General features: G+C 32.0%; 1 protein-coding gene across 10 annotated transcripts in view; it reads left to right on the top strand.

Annotated features, from left to right (window-relative positions):
- The window catches only part of LOC145738643 (zwei Ig domain protein zig-8-like), a 127,755-nt gene that overhangs the window by 29,375 nt on the left and 78,404 nt on the right, over positions 1-19,976 (top strand). For 3 of the 10 annotated variants that reach the window (XM_081993551.1, XM_081993552.1, XM_081993553.1), the window contains exon 3: positions 11,481-11,534. The exons of the other annotated variants lie outside the window; for them this stretch is intronic. The gene's annotated coding sequence lies outside the window, so the exon portion shown is untranslated. The remainder of the gene's footprint in view (positions 1-11,480; positions 11,535-19,976) is intronic. 10 annotated transcript variants of the gene reach the window in all.

Consider the following 19,976-nt stretch of genomic DNA (forward strand, 5'->3'; position numbering starts at 1 on the left):
AGTATTGTTTTAGATTCTCGAAGGTGTTATTAATTAATGGGATCCTAGGTTCAGTAGCAATTTAGCATCTCACTGGAGAATTTATGAAGTTTGCTCATCTAGATAAAGAATATACTTTTCTTAATACATACATACTAAGTCTTATTTCGAGATTGAATATAGATTGATCTAAACGGAAAACGAAGGCAATTTTGGAACTAAATCCTTAAAGCCCGGTACTCGAGAAGAACAAACAACCTCGTAAATAGTTGAGTGTATAAAGCCCAGAAGAGTCAATAGTAAAACAAAGTAAGGAAACCTAGATAATCCGAAAATAATAAAATATTATGGTGGCATATAAGAATAATATAACGATGTTTGTACGTGAGAAAAGTACTGATAGGACTTCGGAGGTAGTCTATTGATTTGTCGAAGCTACATGAAAATAAACGAAACCAAAATTATGGACGTTTGTTCTCAATAGCGAATAAAGTTTCGCTATAACTTTAACTTGAACTCGATACTGCGGTTTTTGCTTTTATTGCCTTTGCATTTTTATGAAACTCCCACTTCGCCTAGATATTCAATAACTACTTCCAGGGTTATGCGCATTTTACTGTAAACTCTTTAAAACACCGACTTGTGGTGGTTATAAAATTTCTCAAAAACAATCTCTTAAGTAAATTTTAAACTTTGCTACTACAAACACAAATAAAGAAAATAAACACAGCAGGAAGATTTGGTTCGGACATTTTTATTGGCACATTTTGCAAACCTTATTCTACGAAGTAATCCCTTTAAACAATCTCGGAGTCGCTGCCTTAAAGAAGAACTATTCAACCCTACGTTTATGAGTCAACTTACTAAATTCTAAGATAGGTATTTACAAACCCGACATTTGAAATCTACATGAGAAAAGCTTATGGGCTTCTACACTACACTGTCTCAAATAAGGCCATGTTATTAAAATACCCTAAATTTATCTAGCAAATTCTTGGGGTTGGGTTTGTCGTTTAATAAATTTTAAACTTTTCCAACTTAAGTCCTTTTATTTAATGTTGTTTGGGTTGTTTAATGACGCAACTTCGTTTATTTCACCAAATTATTCTCTGACAATTTTTGTTTGTCTTTGAACTTGTACAGGATAATCCAAGTTTAGTTAAAAAACACTCTGTAAACATGCCTTATAATTATAGGTATTTCTACTGCAACACAGTAATTCTGAAGCTCTATTTCTTTTATGTCTTCCTGGAGCCTAAAAGTCACTGTTAAGGGACTTAAAAGGTTTCTTTCTTATTGATGTACTTGGGAAGATATTAATGTTTAAATGAGCCATTTCACACGTAAAAAACTTGAAAGAATGGGGGTATATTAGGGGTCTTTTTTTACTACTTTTTGAAATTCAAGATCTCGGTAACCTGATGAGTTAGAGAGGTCAGTTTGGCTCATTGATTGGAGTTCAAATAAAAAAGTTACAATCATTCAAAAATTGAAAAAATGCAATATTTGTCAAAAGTGCAATTTTGGCAAATTTTTATTTTGCTCTATAAGGGTTCCAATGCACAGCAAAGGGCATATTTATACAAAAGAACCTTAAATTAGGTAAAATAAGCACAAAAAAAGCACTTTAAAATTTTTCACTTTTCAAAAAAATTGAAAGAATGGGGGGGTACTAGAGAGGTTTTTCAGGTACTTTTTGAAATTTAATATCTCAGTAACATGAGGAACTAGAGAGGCCATTTTTACCTATTTTGTAGTATTTTTTATGCTTTTTCGAATGGCGTAGGAACGAATTTCCTGCGAATTTAAATAAAAGAGCTACGATTTTTCAAAAAGTAAAAAAACTCAATTTTTGTCAAAAGTGCAATTTTGGCAAATTTTTATTTTGCTCTATAAGGGTTCCAATGCACAGCAAAGGGCATATTTATACAAAAGAACCTTAAATTAGGTAAAATAAACACAAAAAAAGCACTTTAAAATTTTTCACTTTTCAAAAAAATTGAAAGAATGGGGGGGTACTAGAGAGGTTTTTTAGGTACTTTTTGAAATTTAATATCTCAGTAACATGAGGAACTAGAGAGGCCATTTTTACCTATTTTGTAGTATTTTTTATGCTTTTTCGAATGGCGTAGGAACGAATTTCCTGCGAATTTAAATAAAAGAGCTACGATTTTTCAAAAAGTAAAAAAACTCAATTTTTGTCAAAAGTGCAATTTTGGCAAATTTTTATTTTGCTCTATAAGGGTTCCAATGCACAGCAAAGGGCATATTTATACAAAAGAACCTTAAATTAGGTGAAATAAGCACAAAAAAAGCACTTTAAAATTTTTCACTTTTCAAAAAAATTGAAAGAATGGGGGGGTACTAGAGAGGTTTTTCAGGTACTTTTTGAAATTTAATATCTCAGTAACATGAGGAACTAGAGAGGCCATTTTTACCTATTTTGTAGTATTTTTTATGCTTTTTCGAATGGCGTAGGAACGAATTTCCTGCGAATTTAAATAAAAGAGCTACGATTTTTCAAAAAGTAAAAAAACTCAATTTTTGTCAAAAGTGCAATTTTGGCAAATTTTTATTTTGCTCTATAAGGGTTCCAATGCACAGCAAAGGGCATATTTATACAAAAGAACCTTAAATTAGGTGAAATAAGCACAAAAAAAGCACTTTAAAATTTTTCACTTTTCAAAAAAATTGAAAGAATGGGGGGGTACTAGAGAGGTTTTTCAGGTACTTTTTGAAATTCAATATCTCGGTAACGTGAGGAGCTACAGAGGCCATTTTTAACCCATTTTGTAGTATTTTTTATGCTTTTTCGAATGGCGTAGGAATAAATTTCCTGCGAATTTAAATAAAAGAGCTACGATTTTTCAAAAAGTCAAAAAATTCAATTTTTGTCAAAAGTGCAATTTTTGCAAATTTTTATTTTGCTCTATAAGGGTTCCAATGCACAGCAAAGGGCATATTTATTCAAAATAACCTTAAATTAGGTGAAATAAGCACAAAAAAAGCACTTTAAAATTTTTCACTTTTCAAAAAAATTGAAAGAATGGGGGGGTACTAGAGAGGTTTTTCAGGTACTTTTTGAAGTTCAATATCTCGGTAACGTGAGGAGCTACAGAGGCCATTTTTAACCCATTTTGTAGTATTTTTTATGCTTTTTCGAATGGCGTAGGAACGAATTTCCTGCGAATTTAAATAAAAGAGCTACGATTTTTCAAAACGTCAAAAAACTCAATTTTTGTCAAAAGTGCAATTTTGGCAAATTTTTATTTTGCTCTATAAGGGTTCCAATGCACAGCAAAGGGCATATTTATACAAAAGAACCTTAAATTAGGTGAAATAAACACAAAAAAAGCACTTTAAAATTTTTCACTTTTCAAAAAAATTGAAAGAATGGGGGGGTACTAGAGAGGTTTTTTAGGTACTTTTTGAAATTTAATATCTCAGTAACATGAGGAACTAGAGAGGCCATTTTTACCTATTTTGTAGTATTTTTTATGCTTTTTCGAATGGCGTAGGAACGAATTTCCTGAGAATTTAAATAAAAGAGCTACGATTTTTCAAAAAGTCAAAAAACTCAATTTTTGTCAAAAGTGCAATTTTGGCAAATTTTTATTTTGCTCTATAAGGGTTCCAATGCACAGCAAAGGGCATATTTATACGAAAGAACCTTAAATTAGGTGAAATAAGCACAAAAAAAGCACTTTAAAATTTTTCACTTTTCAAAAAAATTGAAAGAATGGGGGGGTACTAGAGAGTTTTTTTAGGTACTTTTTGAAATTTAATATCTCAGTAACATGAGGAGCTAGAGAGGCCATTTTTACCTATTTTGTAGTATTTTTTATGCTTTTTCGAATGGCGTAGGAACGAATTTCTTGCGAATCTAAATAAAAGAGCTACGATTTTTCAAAAAGTAAAAAAATGCAATATTTGTCAAAAGTGCAATTTTGGCAAATTTTTATTTTGCTCTATAAGGGTTCCAATGCACAGCAAAGGGCATATTTATACCGAAATACCTTAAGTTAGGTGAAATAAGCCCTTTAAACCTTTCAAAAATTGGAACAATGTAATTTTTGAGTACACTCCAAGTAGTTTTTGCATAACTATTTTTGATATTATAACATACTGCTCTTCAGAATATTAGCTGACAAGTGGAATTTAACTGGAATACCACAAAACTACGTTTATAATTGTCAGTAAAATTTAACAAAATATTTGAAAGAGGCAAGAATTTACCTAGCAAATCAAGGAAAACGCTTTGGGCATCTAATTAGTAGAAAATTATTGTGTAATTAGTTTGCAGCCGGAATTGTTTAGGTTTGTTTTACATTTTTAATTAACCTTTCATTCTGTAACAGACAAGTAGTTTTATTATTTATTTTTTCCTAATTTAGAAAACAATAAAAGTAGTTAAAATGTTATAAATGAGAAAATCCAACGTAACCTGTGAAAGCTAGCCTGGGAAAGTGAAAAGGACAGCAATTTGTTATCGGATACCACACGACAGGTCGTAGGTGAACATTGTGCAGTAGAAAATACCTCGATATATATGTTCAATTACCGAAAATAAACAAGGTTAGCTAAAGCGAAACTCTGGCAAATAAGTTTCCGGGTATAGGGAGCAAAAACTAAACAGAACCATTCAATTTTCGCAAAACCCGGCAATTTAGTTTTGGAGCAAAAGTCATTTAAATCTAACAATAAAGTTAATTTTGCAAAAGCCGACTCGTCCTGAACATAAAATGGAAAATGTTGAACATTTGCTTGTTGAAATTTTACGCGGAATTAATTTAGCAGAGAAGTCAGTGCGTCTGAATTATCTGATATTATAATAGTTTCGTTTTACGTAGGGTAGAGGTGAGTTAAAAGTTTCAGAAGTTAATTCTAAAACAAAATGAAAATAAGTTTGCTGTCTAGTGCAGTGGCTAGCACCCTTGTAAGAGTTCCTAAATATGCACGAGATTCAAATACTTTTTGTGCTACTAGAGCATAGATAAGTTGCAAAATTTGCATTTCTAATGTGCGTTTTATTAAACCCTTCAAGGAATCATTAACATTTTTATTCAAGTTTAACGGCTTTCTGATAGTACTTACAACTCGATTTTAATGGTTTCAAAGAGAGTTGTTGCGCATGTAATTCTACTAGAAAACTCGCACCTCGACGTGGACAAATCTAATTTTACTGATAGAAGTTTGGAATTATAGTCTGATACAGTTGGTGAAGTTTGGTTTTTTTGATAAAAGTTAGATTTTCGCAACTCAATTTAAATTCAGAGAAAAGCAATATTTTGTTTGCTTAATATAAAACCTACTTCGGTTATGAAAATCGTTTTCGGGCTCTTTGGAATCCTACAATTTTATGGCCGACAAAACACCCACTTATCTTCGCAAATAAAACTTGCAATAAACAATTCACAATCTCCCATGAAATATCGGCTAAGAGACAATAACGACTGAAGTTGTGTTGATCCTGATAGTTGAAGGATCAATAAGCGATAACATCTCATAATAGGATATGTTTCATAGGAAGTAATTCTACGTTGTAATACACACTGATTGATACGGTGTTTATCTGGTTAAAGTGATAATTTTCAGCTCCATAACAGAAACGAGGAAGTCCTTCCGTTTGATTGGTCTTCGCCTAATTCATTCCATTACTAAGTTAGCCAGAATTATTAATCGTTCAGTCTATCGAATGCTACCAATCAATTCTCGAGTGGTTTACCGGACTAATTAACTCTCAATTTCAGTACTTTTAAGCTACAGCCTCTGTAATATTGGAGTTCACTTCAATCTCAGAGAAAATAATGAAATATTCAATAAAACCCCAAAAACCACTTCGCCCTAAGTCTGCTGAATTAAGAATGAGCAATATCATTAGGAGCTGCGTTGAACTAGCGTTCTTTACGATTATTGACCTAATCTAACTCTAATAAATTAACTTTGCTAAAACACCCACTGAACTTAATATTCGTATTAAGATATTTTCATTTCTGGAAACAAACCGGCTGCATCCGAACTTTAGAAGTTCAATATAAAGGTTTCCTTATTTTGCCGCCCTATTTATTCACTGCACGCTCATTGCATCTATTATTACGAATTTAAAGAGTTCCCTATACACTGAATTCAAATTGAAAACCCGGCAACTAATCTTCAGCTGTGTAGTTTCAAGAAAGCTACTTCTCTTATTTTATGCATGCTAATGTGTTGGCATTGCTAATTCTTCTCAAGTGTTTTCAAATCAAATAGAATGTTACGTATACGTGGAATTTTGGTGAAAATTATACGTCAACTGTACCCTGTAGCTAAAATGTGTTTGTAATATATTAAACGCGCAGAAAATTTGAATATATTAGAGTGCAGGTTCGTATACTCCTAATGTTAAATGAAGTTATGAAATTGTTTTACCAGATCACCGAAGCACGGTTTTTTTAAAGCATAAATTAAATTTTGCGATAATAGTTTTGGAGTGAGTTTACAAGGTATTTAGATTCTAATCTAAAACTTTTCCAAGTTAATATAACTTTCACACAGCAGTTTAAAACAGAGAAACTTTTTTTGGATTGCTTTGCATAATACCGAGTAGTATTCGCGCTGTATTTTAAATGTTCATGACTTTTAGAGAGTTTTGACGTAGTTTCGACGTTTCAGTGAGAAGTTCTTAAGGTAGATTAAATCGAGGAAATTTGTTAGCGGTGTTTTTTAATTAAAAAAACTTCGATTATAAAGAAATTACCTAAATGAGGTTAAATTGAACGTAAAAAGTAGATTTTCCCTCCATTTTAAATTAGGCTACTCACTCGAACTTCCGAAGTTCTTAACGTCATTATGGAAACTGCAAGCCGATTAACCTTCGGTTAGAATAATTTTGGAAGTTTCTTGGGATACATTTATTACAAATCTTTTAGAAATCTCGCTTCAATAACTTATTAAAAACAGTGGAAAACTGTCCAAGTAAAGATAATTCGAAAATGGTGTTTCCGGAAAAACTTATCTTAGTACTTAAAGTTTACGAATGTTTCTGCATGGATATTTCATTGAACGAGAATGGCTATATAATACGCAAAGTAATAAGTAATATGGAGAATAGCCTCACCGTTTTCAATGCAATAAAATTGTTCGTTTCTCCATGTTAACTTTATGTCGTCATGAACATTCCTGACTTTATATCGGCAATTCCAGAAGTAACTTTCCTCGCAATGTTTCCATAAAATATTTAGCCGCAAGTTTGTTTTCATTTCCTAATGGCCAAAATTAATTTAGACCTATTTTTGGGGATGCTCAGACCATTGTCCCAATCCTGTGTAAATGTTCGTTAAAGTTAACATTCGGAACTGAATGAAATTTATTTTTATGCGTCGTAAACATTTAAAACACTTTAGGCAATTAGGGTTGGTTATTTTTCCTCAACGTTCATGTTTAATTAGGTTTGTCTCAGTTTTTACGTTATACCAGTTTTATTATTTTATTTTATTAATACAGCATTAATTAAATTTTAATATTTGTAATTGTGAATTTAGAAGTGTCAATCAAGTTTTAATTCACTTACACTGATACACTTCCAAGGCAGGTAATAATCATAGATAACAATTTTTTTGTATGATTTATACAAAATCCAATTTTTTGACTATAATACAAATTTCTACGGAAATTAAATCATCAAACAATAACATCGACGTCTCCGAAATAAAATTTTTAATTTTGTATAGTTTCAATTTATTAATAGAAGAAGCTAGAATAAATCACTTTTGTATTTCGGGTAGCGTAGCCACGTGAGCATTGAATTAAAATTCTTAATTAAACTAAAACATATGAAAAAGGCATTTTAATTTAATTTCAATTTGGTCTGTTTTTTATTAACGTTCATATCTTTGTGTGTTTCGAATTAATTAATTTTAATGGTATAACTGGCTGAAAACTGAGCAAAGAATGCTTAATTTTACATTTAACAAAATGAATTAGCACATCAGTGAAAAGGATAAACAAGAATCTGAAATCATAATTGTATGGTTACGCCTAGTTCAACATTAAGCAACATGAAAAAAATCACGTTTCATTAAAGGCCATTTATTAAAACCCCTTCGGCGTTGTACTCTAATATTCCAGATATTAATGGCATTATGGGCGAGCCTTTTCGTGCAGCTGGATTACAGGACTAGGTTTTTTTTTTTGGAAAATTAATTTTCCCTAAGTCAGCTCCTGAGCTTTTACTAAAGATTTATCTTTAACCTCGTCTATTCTTGAAAGGTCTATAGTTCACTAATACAATATTTTCGTACATAATTTAACCGCTTAGAAAATTGTCTTGGACTTGATGTAATTGGTCTCTGTCGGATTTTAAATTAACAATTATTCGAGAAAGATGGCAGAATACTTTCTTAACTTGAGTGAGGGCACCAAATTTTACGCAAGGCTGATTTTATTCGGGGGTAGATCTTATGAATGTGTCGAGATATTTTAATTTCCTGAATAAATAGATGTTCCATAATTTATTTCCGGGTGGAGCATCCTGTCGTATCTTATCAGGAACAATTTACTTCCCATAACCGTTGATTTTCTACTACTCAGTATAATTAAATTAAAAGACTTCATTGGAAGAGTAGAAGAATGGATTTTTTATCGCAGAATTATGCGCTGTCGTGGAAAAAATAGGGAGTTTTTTTTAATTAAAGATTAATTCTTAAGTCACGTCAGAGTAAGAGTTTTTAATAAAAGCGCTGAAATTCTTGTGTAAGCTCAACTATTACAATTGTCTCTTGGAGTTTTTTTACAACTTCATTTAAGGTCCTTTATTTCCAGATGTTGTTTACAAAATGAAATCAAAATTCAACAACCTTTCTCTTTTATCAAATGCCGTTTGATATTAGGCCTTTGACGTCGAAAGGCGCCTTTTTAATCGCCTGTTATTATCCCTTTGCTGTACCCTTTGCTCTCCAAAACATTTTCCGGACGCGATTATTAAATGAATGCCAACCAATAAATGCAAGAGTGGTTGCAATGATTGATCAAAATTTAACTTTAAAAGCGGCGTAAACAGTAATTAATTGTTAATATTATATTCCGATATTTACCACAGGCATTTAGTTTTCGCTTCAAACAGCAACTTTCGACTAAAATAATTACAAAACTTTTAATAGGTAATCCAATACAATTCCGTTGAAGCGATACTGAAATACCTTTCAAGCTGGGTGTGTTCGAAATAATAGACCTCCAGCAAAAAGGAATTTTTAATTGATGCTTTTCCTATATAAAGCACAGGTTTGTATGAAGTTTATTCAGTTGACAGCCAATTTGCCCCTTCCAAACACCCTGCAAAATATGATTATATCGGGTATAAAAGGGGTATAGGTGGGTAATGTAATTCATGGAAGTGAAAGTGACAAATGTGTTCTGTATACAATGTATGTCAGCTTACCAGCTCCATAAATTCAATTGATATTGCTATCTGAGCGACGCCTTTTTGTTTTGTAACTTCCACATAAACACGTCAATTTCTCTAGTTTAATTAATTTTATCAATAATTATTTTAACCCAAACAATACAGTTATAGAGTATATTTATTCTATTTTTCTTAACAACTGTCATAGTTTTAATTTTTTACTATTGGAGAGTGGTTGTGTTTTGGTACGAGGGTTTGGAGGTATTCACGTGACTTAAGACAACGATCCTTAATGCTCTAAGTTACTAAGTTCAGCATGTGACTATTTCCATTTGTTATGTCACATTCAAAACCAAAGTCAACTTGAGGTCGTTAAGTATGAGATTATTAAATTTTTTAATAGGCTTTATAATGATTCTTAAAGTGTATATTTATGCCAATATACAGGGAGGTCCAAATTGATTGTAGGATACGTAAAGGGTGGAAATTGAGAATTGCTCCTTCCTCCCCTCATTTTTGGCATGCTTGTTTACTATTTTTAAGTGGTAATTTGTAAATGTTTTGAATTATTATATTATATATAATTTATATTTTGCCATAACAGTAATTTCTGTACCAAATCTACAGTACTGAATTAATTCCATTAACTCTAGAAACATACGGAAGCTTTTAGACTGTTTTGAAATCTTTTGTAAGCTTTAGTTGAAAAACATTAGGAACATTTTAGATTGTTTTAGGTTTTTAGATAGTTTAAAGAGCATATTCAAGGCTCTGGACTGCTTTAGATGCATTTGGAAGCTTAAAGATTATTTTGAAATCTTTTGAGAGCTTCTAGACTGTTTTCGAAGGCTTTCGACTTCTTTAGAAGTATTTTGGAGTTTCTATAGTAAAGTGGATGCTTCTGAAATCTTTTTAGACTACTTCAAGAGCATTTGGAAGATTTTTGGTCAGTTTAAAGAGCATATGAAGGTTCTGGACATTTATAGACAACCACTATGGTTACCAACTGGTAGATACTATATTGGTAAGCAAAGAAGAGACAGCAAATTGATTAACTATAAGAAATTTGGTAATTTAAATCACCAAAGTTAATTAAACTAAACAGGTTGGACTGTAATAGAAAAGGGAAAGGGTGACAAAGATTTTAAGATGCATTAACATCTCAAAATTTAGTTTTATCTCTAACTTATGAAAGGGGTAGGGCAGTTATTTGGGGTTCAATGACGGTTAGGGTTGGAAATTTAGGTTTAAGAGAACATAGGCCAAACAGTTAGTAAAAAATTATGTGTTAAACTTAATTACTGGAAATAGTGGAAATTAATTACAGCTTGTGAATTATCTGGTTTAAGACTAATTATTTCTGAATTGCCTTACTCACCTTTTTACTTGTTGCATTTTTAGAAGTGGTTTATTTAAGCAAGAGCAATAGTGTGATAAATTAATACCAAATACTATTAAATGTATTGATTATAAATTGTATGGCAAATATAGTCATATTATGTCAACTGTCAGAATTCGTTATTGGATTTTTTTAGAATTATTTTAAAACTGGTTTTGTCTGCTTGGCAACCTTTAAAGTGTGTAGAACATGTTTCAGAACTTCTGACGTCTTACTCTACTAAACCTACATGACACTTATGTCAAATGTCAGAATTGTCTTTTAAAAAGGAATGAAACGTGTATCAGTCTGTAGATCCGTTATTTTAAAGAGGACAATTCTGAAAATATCTGATTTCATACTACCTCTTTTCAGTTATCCCTGGAATTTTCTGAAAACTGAATTTGTCTGTAAAAAGTTCCCAGACTGGAAAAGAGCAATATGACTTTTATCCAGCAAAAATATGGGTATAAGATTTTCAGTCTCGATAGGCACAATTACCGGCCTATAAATACTAGCAGGTCAACCAAGCCACGATTTTGGTGTAAGCATAAGAAAGGGAAATTTTTCTTTCCGATTTCTACGCGATAATATGCTAAAGTTGCCGTATTGTTTACTTATAAAACCCTTTTTCCGTAGGTATAAGCAAACCATTTTGTATACATTCACAACGAAAAGAAAAATTAAATCTTCTGTGTGTGTAATTAATATAAGTTGTGTTAACATGAATTTGTTATATTTCAGGTAATGAACAAAAAAGGGTCATGACGACGTAAAATTGCACTGCTGGACACATCTGTAAGTAAGCATGTGATAAATTTTGTGAGGTATAGCTGCAAAGCATAGTGAAAATGTTATTAGTAGTATCGAATTTGAGGGTGCATAAGCTGAATGCCTGTTGTGGTTTTACCAAAAATTCATTAGAGCAGGAACTACTGCTGGCAGCACTGCGCCTAGCAAACTCATTTAGCGAATGGGATATCTAGAACGTGCTATTTCTGACCGCCGTTTTGGTAATTAGCCAAGTTGATTTGGTTTCAACCCTACTGTTATTGAATTGTACCGGGATTATTTCTCATTGTAACAAATAGAATCCTATTACCATTAACGCTTAATTAGGATTAGTCGTTATACGAAAAAAATTTAATGGAATATTATTTAAAGCAAGCGGCTCCAAGCACATTATGCGGTATGAAGTTCTTAAATGGGAAGTAACTTCATAGTTATCATTCAAATTCAGGCTCCTGGGAGTCATATGCTTTTATTAGTTTGAAACTTTGAATCATTTTCAATGCAAACCGCGATAAGTAGCAGCTAATTCGAAGTTCTAAATTTATATCTTGTATTTTACGTCGGAATATATTAGGGAAGGTAATCTTGCAGACTTGAAGGCAGTGTTTCATTGTCCAAGTTTTTCTTAAACGAACAAAATAGCTTTTCTCGATAAGAGAACTAATATACTTGACGTGTATTCTTTCGACGAAGCTTTAACGAAACGGGAAATCCCGAGCAAGTTTTTATTGAAATAATATTTTCGTACAATTGCCCATAAAAGTCAATGCGGACTTTGTTGTTGTTCTTTTGCTATACTTCGGTCATCATAATAAAAATAACCAGGTTATAAAATTGTACATTTCCACGGACAAACTGTATTACGCCGTCGTTTCTATAGCTTTACTTGGAAGAAAATAAATTTTGGACTTTGTTTTATTAAACGGCTTTCTTGACAACATAAGAAATCAGGATTTATGGATTTAGCTCGGGTCAACCTCAGGGCAATTCTCTAATACCCTCACTTTTGTAGTTAAATCTTCTCTGGCTGCTTCTCCGCGCTCTGCGTGTATGTTATTTGAATTACGGTCATGCAAATGTGTTAAATAGCATTTCAGTTGTCAAGATTTCAGATAAACCAATTATTTAAATGAGAAATTTTCAAAGGGCTGAAATTTTTAGAGTGCAGACTGTATTTGTGACAAGGCCTGAATGATTACAAGCTAATTAATCACTGTTGGCTTGTAATGAGTTTCACAACTTCTGTGTCCCTACTATGTTTTTGTTTTAATGTCTCTTTTAAATAGTAAAGTCATATATTTTAAGTACAATGTCATTTTTCAAGGACTGTTTTTATTGCAGCAGAATTTTAAACATTCATCACAGATCAAAAATAGAAAGAAATAAAATATCAAATACTACTTTTGTGGCTCAGAAAACTTAATGGAAATTGCCATTCTGAGAAATTTAACAATAAAGACAGATTTGACTGAATTGTCTACAATAGACACTTATCCATCGATATTTTATCCATTGCAGGTATTTCAAATATATAAATTTGTTCCTATTTAAAAATCTATAACTAAAACGATTTTGTAAGTTATTTTAAGAGTTACAGAGTGATTTAATACAGCAATTTGTATCTCTTTAAATACTCTTTTCATTCCCTTTTATAGGACGTCCTTTCTTAAACAAAGGAGGAAGTATATATTGAAATGATTGAGCTGGCTAATTGCTTCAAAATTTTTAAAGAAGTGTACTTTTTAAACAAATGTGTTTAGTTGTCGGTAGTTGAATTACTTTCAAATTACTTTCAAGTAATTGAACTACTTAACAATAACTATAATTGATTTTTATTACTTAACGGGTAGACGATTAGAGAGAACGATTAGAACTTCCAGAGTAATTAAAATAGTCTGGTACTGCTGAGTAATATTTAGGCAAGCTTGTTCAGCAGGCAGTTCCAAAATAATTCTCAGGGCCTCTCAAACTTAAAATTCTGGATAGATTAAGACACTTGTAGAATGCCTCTGACAGTATTTGGAGATTTAGGAGAGTTTTAGTAATATTTAGAGATTTCTGGCAATTCCAGAATGATTTTAAATGTCTTTCCAATTTCATGGAATATTTAAGACTATTTTTAGGAGCCAACAATTGAAGTTTGGACAAATCAAATTGGTGACAACTAGTTAAAACAAAATATTCATAATTAGTGGCCTTTAAAATTCATTATACAGTCCAGGTCCTAACTGTTCCTGAACAATAATGCTGGTACTCATATATGAGTTACGTTTAATATATGCTAATGCATTCAAAATATTTTCCTCATTTCTACTTCTGGCCATTGCGACTAAATACCTACTGGTGGATAAATGGACCAAACATGTCTATGAGAATATCGCTTTGCATAAATTCTGAAAGCTGTAGTTGTATTTTCTGTTTTTGCTCACAATGCACCCACAGTTTTGTTGGAAGACACATTTTTTAGCGTAAACAAAAATGCTGAGAAACCACTTTCCATAAAGAATTTTTAGTTTTATGATTAATTAAGGGCATTTATGTTAATTACTGCAAACTTTTGTTCTCCTGAAAAATGTTTGCTTCGTCAGGAGATGAATAAGAGTATTTGGCTTTCTAAAAATGCAACCTTTTGTACTGAAAATACTAAGCTACTTTTTAATAAAAAAAATTTTCACCCAAAACTTCTGCCATAATCTAACAAGGCAAATAGTTTAAACGTTTTGTGTACTAACTAAAAGTACTTTTATTTTCTACCTTGAAACGTAATTTATAAAACAATTAAGCTACAACAAAGTACGTTTAGGTGTAGTTGCTTGGAAAATTGAAATTAGTGAAAGTTAATGCGTTCTTCCTTTAATGCAATTGCTCGTTTTATCTAGTAATAAAATTCGCAATTTTTAAGCAACACTCTCTGACTTTAGTGGAGTTATCTAAATCTATATGGTGAATATATCAAATCTAACGTTATCCCAAGGCAAATCCAATATGCAATAACATTTACAGTACTTTATTAAAAGGACTGGAAATGGTTTTGCACTTTCTCACTAGAGTGTTGACTTATTGGCTTTTTTTGATGCTTATGTTAACGTGTCAGCGAAGTCATTAAAAACAGTACGTTGGAGGCAACATAGATGCAAACTAAAGCAGGATTAGACTCAAGAGATACGCAAATAAAATGATTAATATCACTTCACTCGGGAGCAACCTCAAGCTAGAATATCCAGAATCAAATTATATATAAAATCGATGTTTTAAGTTAGGTTATAAGAAGCTGAAAATTCATTTATAAGGTTATCTTAATTTAAAGAGCACTTAGAAAATGCATTTTCCTTTTAGACTTTCACTCGAGAACTGCGTTAAATTGTTTTGATGTTTAATTTTAACGTCTTTTGATGCCGAGCCACCGACGCTGTGGAAGTGTAAAAACCGCTATTTCCGACAGAATAGGAAGAAGCTAAGAAAGTTTGAAGTAGTATTTAAGCTTCCTTTTTATTCAATGAGGAGCCACTAAAAACGTTACGTTAATCCTTTGGTAATGTCCTAAGATAGGAAAAAATTCATATTGTTTAGTTTGCACAACAATATTCCGCGAAAATGATATTCCTAGACGGCATCTAACACCACATCCCAATAGAGCTTGGCAAGAAGGCAAATTTGACATTAAACTGAATATGCAAAACACGTCATCGTGGATGCTGGATGGGACTTCGTATTACTTTAAATGAATCCCATTGTAGCCCGTGGGTTGAACGATAAGTGCACTAAGTTTGGATACGGATCCATTAAAATTCCATTAACATCTTGTTCATAAGGGAATTCTACAGTTGTTTAATTTCGTTAGCTTGATACGGCTTACGGACGGAAGCAACTTCTATTAAGGTAACTCTCATTGTTAACTTCTTTAACTAGAACTTCCAACTACACAAAATCTCCACCATATATTAGTATAATTCAGTTTACTGGCTTTGGATACTTGCACCATTCAAAGTTTCCTTATAAACAGTTACACGTCTTCATTTTATTAAGGGGATTAAATTATTTATTCCAGAAAGGTCCAATTTTAATAAAGGAAATCATTATCTCCTAAGCTTTGATAATAGTTTTCTCTAAATTATCCTTTACTGAAACAGTTTGCAAGAGAAGACGCAATTAAGGAGTTTAGACCAAGCGTGGACTACAATCTAAGTTCTGTGTGGGTAATTTTTGGCTTTGATTACATCTTTTTTGTTGCAGTTTGATAAATTCAGAATACAAATTTAAAGTTTGTTCTTTTCCGCATTTAAAAGAGCAGTATGTTCAAAAATACCTCAATATAAATCCAGAACGTGATGAAAATCCCTCTATGCAACGCCTCGATTGAAGCTGCTTAAATGCTCAAATCCACGCTTTCGTGCCTAAAAATGTTTTTCAGCACCTGTCTATTTGGATTTTACATGTACATAAACGCGAACTAACTAGACCAATTAGTCGCAGATGACATTTGTTTATTTGGCTTCTCCCTTTTAACATAACACGAGAAGTGAGGGAAATATGTAGAATATAGAAAGGAAATTGCAATTTTCCGATTACATTTTGGGCATACACGCCGATTTACATAAATTGCGTTTGATTGTAATTCTAGCGCTGGAAAAATTAATCGTGTTTACAGGATTGCTGCATGTTTAAATTTATTTTATTTTGCGTGAATTTTCAGGTCTTTAACAATTTAACCGGTATTTATTTAGGTTCTTTTAATTCAATTGTTAATGCCATTTCCATGCCTTCTTGTTGTAATATTTACTTTATTTAACTTTCAAATGCATTCACCACTATTTATATTAAATCCAAATTTGTGTGAAAAAGCCAAGTGATGTCCTGAATTTAACTAATAATTCTTTAAATAGAAAAAAAGAACTTAAGGTACTTCTCAAGCATTGAAATATTCTAGCTAAACTTGAGAAAGTAAATCAACAATATGACGTATGTTTTCTATGCTTTGAAAAGCAATGCGGGTAAAGTGCGAAGTCGCCTGAATAAGATATTACTTTGAGGCAATAGGGAAATTTGCGAAAGAGACAAATATACAGCATTTATTTGGATTCTTTCTATAACATTACAAGAGAAGAACTACGAAGCAAGAAAAATTGTTCAGATTTCCGGTATTTTGTTGTTCAGTAAATTGCACAATAAGCAAAAGGACACTGTTGTAACTTTTCCTCTTTTACAATGTATCAATCCGAAAATCACGTAAAAATATTAATGCATAGGTATTGTGTTTTTTAGTAAACAATATTTAAATAAAAGCTGGAGATATTGTTATTGATTTTCATTCATGTTGTTACAGTAATGAACCTGTATTAATTCAAGAAATTAAAACTAATATAACAGCAACTAATTAGTCTCCTCATATATTAATTATAGTATATAATAATTCAGTTTTTGAGCATTACACTTTAGTGGTTTAATTAAATAGAAATGCAAATATGGAAACATTTTCCGGATGACAAAACTACTCGTAATTTAGATTAATAATAATTATTGTAAAGTTGTCATTAAAAATCCAGCGTAATATTAGTTAAAACCTAAAATTCACTATGCAAACAGAAGGGGAAATGTTTAGAAAGTAGTTACAAAGAAACATGGAAAAGAAGAAAATTTTAATGACTTGCATTTTACTTAAACCAACATTCACAGAAACTTTGTCGTCAGGAATTTAAAAACATATAATCCTGATAATTTGATTTACTCTCCGGTAAACTGGAACTAATTTCCAGGAACATTTTTAAAGTTTTTGATGGCTTGTTTGCTGCAAACTGCTTTGTTTTGCTTCTGTTTCTTAAAGTTTTGAAAGCGAAGTTTCTCCGCCTGATTAGAATATTTACGCTGGTTTTGTTTTCCCAACGTTCTGCGTCTCTGCTTACTTCTCTGAGTTTCATCATTTGGTGAAGTACGACACACTTGTTAATTTAATCACGAGGACTGTTACTTGCAGTTCAGTGAGAACGAAAAGTCCGATTCAACCTACAAAGTATTTCAAATTCAAATCCGTTCCGAACAAATATGGATACTGATCTTCCACTGATGTCCAACGCGAATAATTTGTACTTTCAAATATACATTTGCAAGTGTAATTAAATTATATTCCTGTCTACTTGAATTCAATTCGGATTAATTCTGATTAAATTTCCCTCGTTTTAAGGCAAAGTAGGATAACGCCGTTTATTGGACAAGGCACCGATTTGAATTTAGAGGGAAAGAGGTTTGTCACTTTCACATTAAGCTTAATTCAACTAGTTGCATCAACACTTTCATAGTTGGTTACTAAACAACAGAGAAATTAAAGTCGTTCAAGACGTCCAACTGGAAAAAAGGCTTGAAACTCTCCTGCCTTAAACAGGTTATATTTTCATCAAGTAATTTTCGTGTTGCTCTGGTCTGAGCGGAGTTTATTTAAAAGCTAGCAACTTAATGCAGATAAGAACTTTTCAGCAAATTGCCTCACACAGAGATGTTAAATTTAAAATATAATCTCATACCGCTCATTCAAAAAGTTTTAAACTTATGATAGACCTAAACTTTGTTACGCAAAACTAGGTTAACTCTTGACATTTGGTGATGTGAAAAAAAACTAAATGATAGCATAATTACAGGACAAATTGAGCAAAGGAGAGTCCTAAAAACTGAAGTGCCACTCAATCACCTTTTATTATGGAAAATTACATAACCACCCCCAAGCTGTTGTTTTTACTTTTTTATTTTGAATTGTGAAAGCAAAATTAATAGAACAAAATTACTTTCCAGTGATTTTTGCTTCAGTATAGTGTAATTTCACTTTCATTGTGTTGAATTCTTACAAACATTCTGAATTAGCCTTTAAAAGCTTTGTGACATTCGACTGACGTATTGTAAAAATTAAAATCCGGCAAGGACGAAAGACATAAACTAACCTGTCGGAAAGAAGTTAAAACGTACATTTCAGGATAAAAGCCCCTTATTTAAATGTAGCCCAGTTATTCCATGCGTTTTTATTACATCTAACCAACATATATAATTCCTGCTGGGCAAAAAATTTGGGGGATATGGGTCACATATCATTTTCAGGCCATTTATTCTTGATTGTTTTGTGTGTCTCAGTGATAAATTAACTTTTAGCAAAAAGTTGTTATTTTAAGACACTCTTTTATATCAAGATACGAGTTGTTTTTGATGTCAGGCGGTGTTAAAATGGTTAAAATTTCGCCAGCGAAAAGCGTGGATTCGAATTTAATTTCTTATGTGTACATAAGACATTTACCCCTCCCATGGCAATCAAGTTAAAATATTCAAGACCATACACTCGCATACATTTCGTGATTTGCATTTGGGTTCTTTTTCGCTTGAGTTGGTAGAAGCATCTCTATAACTAAAATATGCACGTACGGATTCCATACATAGTTCTGTCCCTAGCACGAAATTCCAATTTAATGTTGTTAAGAAAGAAAACCTAATTCAGGATTGATGATCCTATTCACTCCTAACATTACCTTACAACACCTAAGCAACTGCAGAAAAATTGAAGAATGAATTCTATCAGCCCAATTTCCTCAAATTTTAAAGCCTATTAAAAGAGGTATAATTAATTTTAAATAAATTAGAGTAAAGCAAGCAATTTCTCTTCTCGACAAAACCAAATAGAGTTTCTTCTCTGTCGGTACAAGTAATTGATATTCAGCTCATCCTCATATTGATGTATCTGGTTAACGAAAAGTTCCAAGCAGTAATTAAAGCTTTCAGACAACGGTTCCTTTTGGACTTGGGTCATTTAGGCAAATAAATTACGGAAATATTTTCTTCTGACCCCCCTAAAATAAAACGCTCGTTTTCTATCAAAGCTGACACAATATATCTCAGGCAATTTATGAGAATTTTAGTTGGTTATATGGCTTGGAAGTTTCATTTTCGGTTTATTCACGGAAAGACGATATTATCGACAGAATGAAATATGTCATTACCGTTTGATATCTTATAGACAAAGTAATAGATTGTCTTTAATTTAGTAGAGGGGCTGGTGCAAGTTGCTAGTATTTTCAAGATTTAAACTTGGTAATGAACCAATCCAGTTCACGCCATTAGAGGAGTGAAACTCTGCTCATTAAAAGCTGCATGTCAGGACCATCTTTGACTGTAGATTAGCGAGGAGAAAATGTAGTCGAAAATAACTTTGATTGACTTTCTCTATTTCGAGTTTGAATGTTACGCACGGCAATATTCTGGAACATCTCTATATTGGTACATTTACATGAGGCCGATTTCAATATAGCGCACTTATAGAATAGAAATTTCAATAAACTAGCCATCTATCCTGGAAATTGCTGCAAAAGAAGTGAAGTTGGAAACGCAACCATTTGCGCAAGAAATTCCGTGTAACATAAAGATCTAAGATTTGTTGTGCACTACTGAGACATCAAGAGTGATAAATCTGTATATGCT

Source organism: Ips typographus, linkage group LG16 (genome assembly GCF_016097725.1).
Source record: "Ips typographus isolate SLU linkage group LG16, UJ_Ityp_2.0, whole genome shotgun sequence".
Taxonomy (NCBI): Eukaryota; Metazoa; Arthropoda; class Insecta; order Coleoptera; family Curculionidae; genus Ips; species Ips typographus.